At 45.1% G+C, this 7,226-nt stretch overlaps 1 protein-coding gene across 1 annotated transcript in view; it reads left to right on the top strand.

Moving 5' to 3' along the window:
* Positions 1 to 6,381: 6,381 nt before the first annotated feature.
* PAK6 (p21 (RAC1) activated kinase 6) overlaps positions 6,382 to 7,226 on the top strand; it is a 54,496-nt gene continuing 53,651 nt past the window's right edge. Inside the window, exon 1 of the mRNA XM_075283028.1 lies at positions 6,382 to 6,791. The gene's annotated coding sequence lies outside the window, so the exon portion shown is untranslated. The remainder of the gene's footprint in view (positions 6,792 to 7,226) is intronic.

Raw genomic sequence — 7,226 nt, 5'->3', positions numbered from 1 at the left:
TGTGGGGAATCTTTCAAGCAGTGCAGGAAACTTGGACACAGAGACTGGGTTACACTGAAGTTCAGTGTTTATTTCACTTGAGGTACAAAGAAACAAAACAAAAGCCTTCTCGGCTGAGAACTAACTAAACATAAGACCCTGTCCCCTGACTATACAGGTGCCTGGCTGCCAGATTCTTGCTCTGGTAACAACAACAGGTGGCACAGTACCTGGTTTGTAGGTTCTGTTTGGACAGGTCAGCTCTGTCAGTGTGGTGCCCCAGCTCCTAGCACTTACACACAACCTAATATCAGGCCTTGATTAGTCAGCAGACCTCCCTGGTGTGGGTCTTTACCAAACACCCTTTAGCTGCCTGGCTGGAACATATCTGTCCTCCCAGACCACACCCTTTACACTCTCTCAATACCAAAACCAGGAGTAGATACTAGTGTAAAAAAAGAGGCGTAGCGACAACTGTCCTGTTTACTTTTATGGGCCACCTCTAGTTTTAGTACAAAAATCCTGAACATTTTAACAAACCTTTAGGCGAAACCGTATTTTTAAAAACGGACACAAAGTCGGACATGGAGGACTTTGTGTCCGGTTAGAAAAAAAAAACAAACTTTCGCCGCGGAGAGCACAAAACGCTCACGGACACTATCTGCCGGGTTTCCGTCTCCTGTCTGCAGAAGACGGAAACCTGAAAACGGAGATCGGGCGCTGGTATGAACCCGCCCTTAGTTGCCAATCAGCATTTTTACAGCCGGACGGACCCAATAGAAGTCAATTGATCCATTTTTTTAATGTCAAAATAGGATTTTCATCTGACACTAGGTTCACAACTGCACTTGGGGGGGTCCGCTTGGGGACCCTCCTGAATGGAAACCTAATCTGCTTAAAAAGGCGGTTACCTGTGGAAACCAGCGGACCCCATAGACTATAATGGGTTCGTCCGCCGGGTTTCCACTTGAAAAAGGCAAAAAAAATACAGAGAGAAAAGCGCTGCTAGTAGGACTTTTCTCTCCACATTTTTAAAGTGGAATGGGGAACGCAATCCCCCAGCGGAGACACAATGCAGGTGTGAACCCAGCCTGAGTGGTGTCATGTTTTTTACTTTTATGACGAAAGAAAAAGTCCTGGATGCAGAACCTTTTCATCTGTTACAAAAGTACACAAACATGACGGAAGTGACCATCGTGTTTTTTACATTATAGTTAGGATTGAGTGATCGGAAAAGAGCGGATCCCGATCGGCGATCGAGCAAATTTAACGATCGGGATCGGCTGGAAAATGATCGGAAATCCGATTTTAAAATCGATCCTGAAATCTCAAGATCAGCTCAGCCCTAATTATAGTCAATGGCAACTGACGCAGGCAGTGGGGGATCCATCTGTTCCATCACTCTACTACCATAAATGTCCATTGCTCTCATCCCCTTCATTGGCCACAGCAGGTCACACTATATTTTTGTATCCGCTGTGAATGTAATGGGCATACAAACTGCTGACCATCAGGTATTCACAGCTGGCATTCAATTACCGCTGTCTACAGAGTAACATGTCTGCTCCATAGCCATAGAGAGCGTCCTCAGGACCCAGACTATGTCATTACCTGGACGCAGACTGCCGTGTCAGCTCAAGATGCCAGGTTTCTCCCGAGGGAAGGAAAATTAAAGGACGGGTTCTCTCTTGAAGAACATGTTAATGATACCACTGAGGTGCATGGGGTGATCATAACATACCGTCAATGGAGCTGGATATTACTTTTATACAGATTTGGATAAATGTAGAGGAGGAGGAAGGGCTCAGGATCCCACTTCATGGGAACATCAACAACATTAGGCCTATGATAGTAAAACATATAATTCCAGCCCATAGGATCCTGTTCCATCAGACAGGAAAAACTTGAACCTGCTCTATAATTTGGTTTAGTCACTAGCTCTTAAAGGGGCCATGCCAAACGTACAAATTTACCATCTGTCCACCAGCCAATAAGTATCTGACCCATGGGTGTTTGTAGTCCTGTCCAAATGGAATGAATCTATGGGACTGCGCTGTCCTTGGCTTCCCTTTGGCCATATAGATGAATGTTGCGTCAGCATGCCTCCATTCAACGCTCCATTCAGACATGGGTACAAAGGGCCCCTGTTCTTACAATCGGTGGTCAGTTCACCTCCAGATGGAACAATTATGTATTGCAAATTTTATGGCTCATACCCTTGTGTAGGGGTTACATATTTAATATCAAGGATGGATTCTGTCTTGGTAAAGGCTTTTCTAGTCTTCTAGTATGGGATGTAATCTCATCCTTGTCACCGTGGCTTCTTTACTCAGATTTCTTGTCTGTAATGAGTGCTGACATTGTAGCAAATCTATTGGCACTTGTCTTTACTTTCATCTCCACTATACAAATAGGGTTGAGCGATCAGGATCGGAAAAGATCAGATTCCGATCGGCGATCGAGCAAATTTCACGATCGAGATCGGCTGGAAAATGATTGGAAATCGGATTTTGAAATTTTAAGATTGGCTCAATCCTAAAAGTGACTTTTCCCATAGAGAAACATTGACTAGGGTTGAGCGATCGGGATCCGAAAAGATTGGATTCCGATCGGCGATCGAGCAAATTTCACGATCGGGTTCGGCTGGAAAATGATCGGAAACTGGATTTTAAAATTGATCCTGAAATCTCAAATTACAAATTATTGGGAAGGGTTTTAATGAATAATAGTTTGTCAGACCCCTCCCCTTATACACCTTTGCTCATATGTCACTGAATAGACAGCATGTTTGCACTGGGTAATAATAAGGAATTAACGTTCATTCAGCTGATCAACGGGCGGTGGAGAAGATCTTTAAAGAAGACCATTAACCACCTCCAACTGTTTGGATCATTCAATAACTGTCGCTTCAGAGATTCCGGCGCAGTTGGAATTTTTTCTCTAGGCTCCACCATTCTTGAGTAATCTCTTCTGTTGCTTTCAGCACAATCAGACTCTCTACTGTCAAGTGGGCGGTCCTTAGCTGGAGCAGGCAGACGAGGACTGCCCACCTGACAGCAGAGCATAATTGTGTTGAAATTAACAGAAATGGTTGTGCTTATAAGAATTTTTGTCTATGGGAACATATAGATATTGCTGCAGACAAAATGGACTTCACCTTGCCTCGCTACAGGTACAGTGGAAAATCCACAACGCAGGTCAATTTCCATATGGCAAAATTCGGTACCATGTGGATGAAATTTGTTAATATCACATATTAAGGGTAGGGACTGCAGGTGGCTTTTACCCACCCAACTTTTTTTTTTTTTTTTTTACTGTAGATTGTGAGCCCCATATAGGGATCACAGTGTACATTTTTTTCCTATCCGTATGTCTTAGTAGAATGGTAAAAACTCCTTGCAGATGTTGTTCCTGGAAGGATTCAAACTCAGAACTCCAGCGCTGCAAGGCTTCAGTGCTAACCACTGAGCCACTGTGTTGCCCCACACCCACCCAACATTTCTGTCCCACGTAGACAAGAGTACAAGGTGTCTGTATTTCGGAACAGTGTAATACAGACGCCACATACAGATGTGTGTATATCCAACCCATGTGGCCCCAGCGGCACAACTCTGCAGCACCTGGCGGAGATTTATTTATGCCCTGTACTGTAACCCACCGCAGCACTTCTGTCCCTTGCAGACCCGGTCTCTTAGTGCATGGGGTCTGTATTTTGGAATACAGACCCCACATACAGATATGTGCATGAGACAGAAGAAACAATAACAGAAACACAGATAGAATACTGAGGGCTCTAGAGACTTATTCCCACTTCTTACCTTGATATTTCTTGCGGCTAAGGTTACCATAGAAACAACCGCTCCTGAATATCATTTAATAGCAATGTAATACTTTTCGTGTATATATATATATATATATATATATATATATATACATACACATACACACACGGTGTCGGACTGGCCCACCTGAGACCAGTTGATCCTCCGGAGGATTCAGATTCCAACACAATAATGTTCCAGCATAAGGCACCCACATATTGAAGGGTACTATGGCCTAGTTTCTAGGGGTTGTTGGTGGGTGGTCCCAGAATCAGTTTATCTGGTGGGGCCATGATGCCGGTATGGACCCATTGCGCGACTGACACCAGGGGCACATGGCGGATTCTATTAAAGGGGTTTTTCAAGACTAAAATATGAAACAGAGAGAAATGGAGGGAGGAGATGAAACCTGGAGCAGAGATGGAGGAGGGGACATAAATTGGAGCAGATAAAGGGGGCACTTAAACTGGGGGACAACTGGAGAGGGCATTAAACCGTGGGAGGAGCTGGAGGGGGACCTGTCTGCCTCTAGTTGCCCCCAGTATAATGTTCCCCTCCAGCTACCCCTACGGTTTAATTTCTGCTTCTAGTTGCCCACCGTTTAATGTCCCACTTCATCTGCCATTTATTTATTGCTCCCTCCAACTACCCCCATTGCTAATGTCCCCCTCCAGCTGATCCAGTTTCATGTTTAAACTGGGGCACCAGGAGAGGGACTTAATACTGTGGGGCAGTTGGAGGGGACATTACAATGTGGAGACATATAATGTACGGGTGACTGTAGGATGATTATACTGTGTCGGGGGACATGGAAAATGAAAGAATGGGCGGAGTCATCATAAAAGTGGGCGGAGCTAAATTTGCTGTGGCATGCTATGTGGGCCACACATTTTGTCCCTCTTTCTGTTGCTCAAAAGTTGGGAGGTATGAGTACTAACCAACTGTTTGTAGAAACGGCAGCATTTGGACAAGTCCTACGACCTCTTCGATACTTACCAAGCACAGTGCTGTTTATTGTATAGTGGTTGTGATTGGTATTGCACCTCAGTCCCATTCACTTGAATAGGACTGAGCTCCAAACTGACTGATCCTATGACATCACAAGGACCATGAAGTGGAAGTGCCGCAGCTGTTTTGAACAGCGGATCGGTTGGGGACTCTGGTGTCTGACCCATCCTGATCTGATATTGATGGTCTATCCTAAAGGATAGGCCACCAATAATTTAGTTCTCAAATACCCTTAAATTTATATATAGGTGATGGCGGCGTACACGGCTTGCTATTTTTTCTGTAACAATCCAAATTAATCTGCAACTGAGCCTCGTAAGGGCGGGTTCACATCTGCGCCGGTGTCCGGTTTAGCCAATCCGGTGAGTTTCCACCTTCTGCCCCGAGAAACTGGACAGGGGACGGAAACCCGGCGGTCAGTTTTCAAACCCATTCACTTGAAAGCCTGTCCGTGGCGAAACAGTTTTTTTAACTGAACACCAAGTCCTGCATGCCGCGGACAAGCAGAAGACGCTCACGGGCGGTCACTTGGCAAACCCATTAAAGTGAATGGGTTTGCAAACTGACCGCTGGGTTTCCGTCTCCTGTCCAGTTTCTCGTGGCAGAAGACGGAAACCCGAAAGCGGAGACCGGGCGCAGATGTGAACCCGCCCTAAGGTGTGAATACAGCCTAACCTGGTTACAAAGATGCGCACGCATTTTCAACCCACGGCGCCCTTCCAAGCCATGGCGGTTCAGTTTTCCCCATTGAATTCAATGGGGGAGAAACCCGGCATATAATTATATTATCTGAAAAACATCTTAACCATCTTAAGACGCAGCTTTTCGAGATTTAGTACACTATCTTGTAAACTCAGTCTACTGTTCACGTGGCAGTTTTTTTAATAAACAATTAACTCAATAAATAAAATAAAAATATCCCGTGAACACAGGCTTAGAGAATATAATGCAAATCCTTCGGCGCGATATTCTTGGCTGTTTATGTGGCACAGCATACAGAACATTATACATGCACAAAATGTATACCATGAATAATTTATGCCCCGATTAACCCCTTAAGCATACGTCCCAGCGTAGGTACCCTGCGCCCGCCATACCCCCCAGATCCATCTGTGTATTATATAGTCAGCCGCCGATTTTATGTATCTGCCAGTGGTTACTATAGAAACAGCCGAGAAACTGTGTCAAGTGGATTTTTTTCGTAATGTAATTATAGGCTTAAAGTAGAGATAGCGACTCCTCTCCTGAAACGGAATCGCTAACGAAAAATGGACTTTTGCATAGAATACGGAACGTTGGATGATTTTGCAATAAGGAGATGCAATATTTGACTTTTTATAGGCACAGAGGCGTAATAATAGGGCTATTACACTGGTCAGCGCAGATTAACCCTTTCACCGTGCGGGCGTTTAACATCTCGCTGAAGGTAATGGCTCAGACCACCCCCCCGCTTTAGGGGATGAGGGGGTTAAGTGAAGGCTGAGCGCTTCTATTCCTGTCTGAGTTGTGAATTTGCAGGGTCTCATTCATGCCAATGACATCAGCCGCCTTCCCATGGCAACTAGAGGCTGTAGTAAAATTCCCAGGCAACGTTTGACTCAGAAGGTTCCAAAAAAGAACAGGTTGGAGAAGAGTCATTAAAGGAGGGATCAAGGCTTCTACAGCAAAGGACGCACCTTTGGATGGCCGGACATATTACTTGGTCTTGTGTTGTTGGAGGACGTCGGCGAGGAATTGTCCCTTATCGGAGGCTACGTCTGCTTTGTTCCGCTGTGGAGGGAAGGTGTTGACCTTCGCCTCTCGTTTGACGGGCTATAGAGAAGTAACTCAGCAGGTGTCCTGGCTCACAATGAGGAAGCGTCTCCGGTTTTCACTCCTGCGCTCTGTTTGGAGAATATTTCCTCGTGTTTATATGGGAATGGCGAATCTACATCCGCTATAGTGGATCCAGCACTTCATAGGTTGCAGTCTCCCGGGACACAGGTACCGTGTATCCCATGTCATCTCATACATGACACCTTCTTATCATATATATCATAGCATGGTTTTATTGAAGACAGCAGGGTGATATATCTGGAAGCATGGTATGATAATGCTATATACATTGGAGCGCATTCACTATTATAGTGCAAAAATTCCAATAAATATGGCATACGAACAGGCTAGACATATCATGGACCTATTATAGTTTCTTAAGCTAAGTTCACATCCACACCAGTCTCCTTAAGAGACTCCATTGCAGAAACCGCTGCAAATCGGCGAAAAGAAACTGGCGGACCCCATTATAATCAATGGGGTCCGCCGGTGTCTGTGTGTATCCACTGTTTTATCATTGGGCTCACATGGTGGACCCAAACGATGGAGAACCCAGCACAAACGCGAACCTAGCCTTAGACTACACACTGAATTTCGCCATGG

The sequence above is a fragment of the Leptodactylus fuscus genome, chromosome 7 (genome assembly GCF_031893055.1).
Source record: "Leptodactylus fuscus isolate aLepFus1 chromosome 7, aLepFus1.hap2, whole genome shotgun sequence".
NCBI classification, from domain to species: domain Eukaryota; kingdom Metazoa; phylum Chordata; class Amphibia; order Anura; family Leptodactylidae; genus Leptodactylus; species Leptodactylus fuscus.
This window is presented reverse-complemented; position numbering and strand designations above follow the sequence as displayed.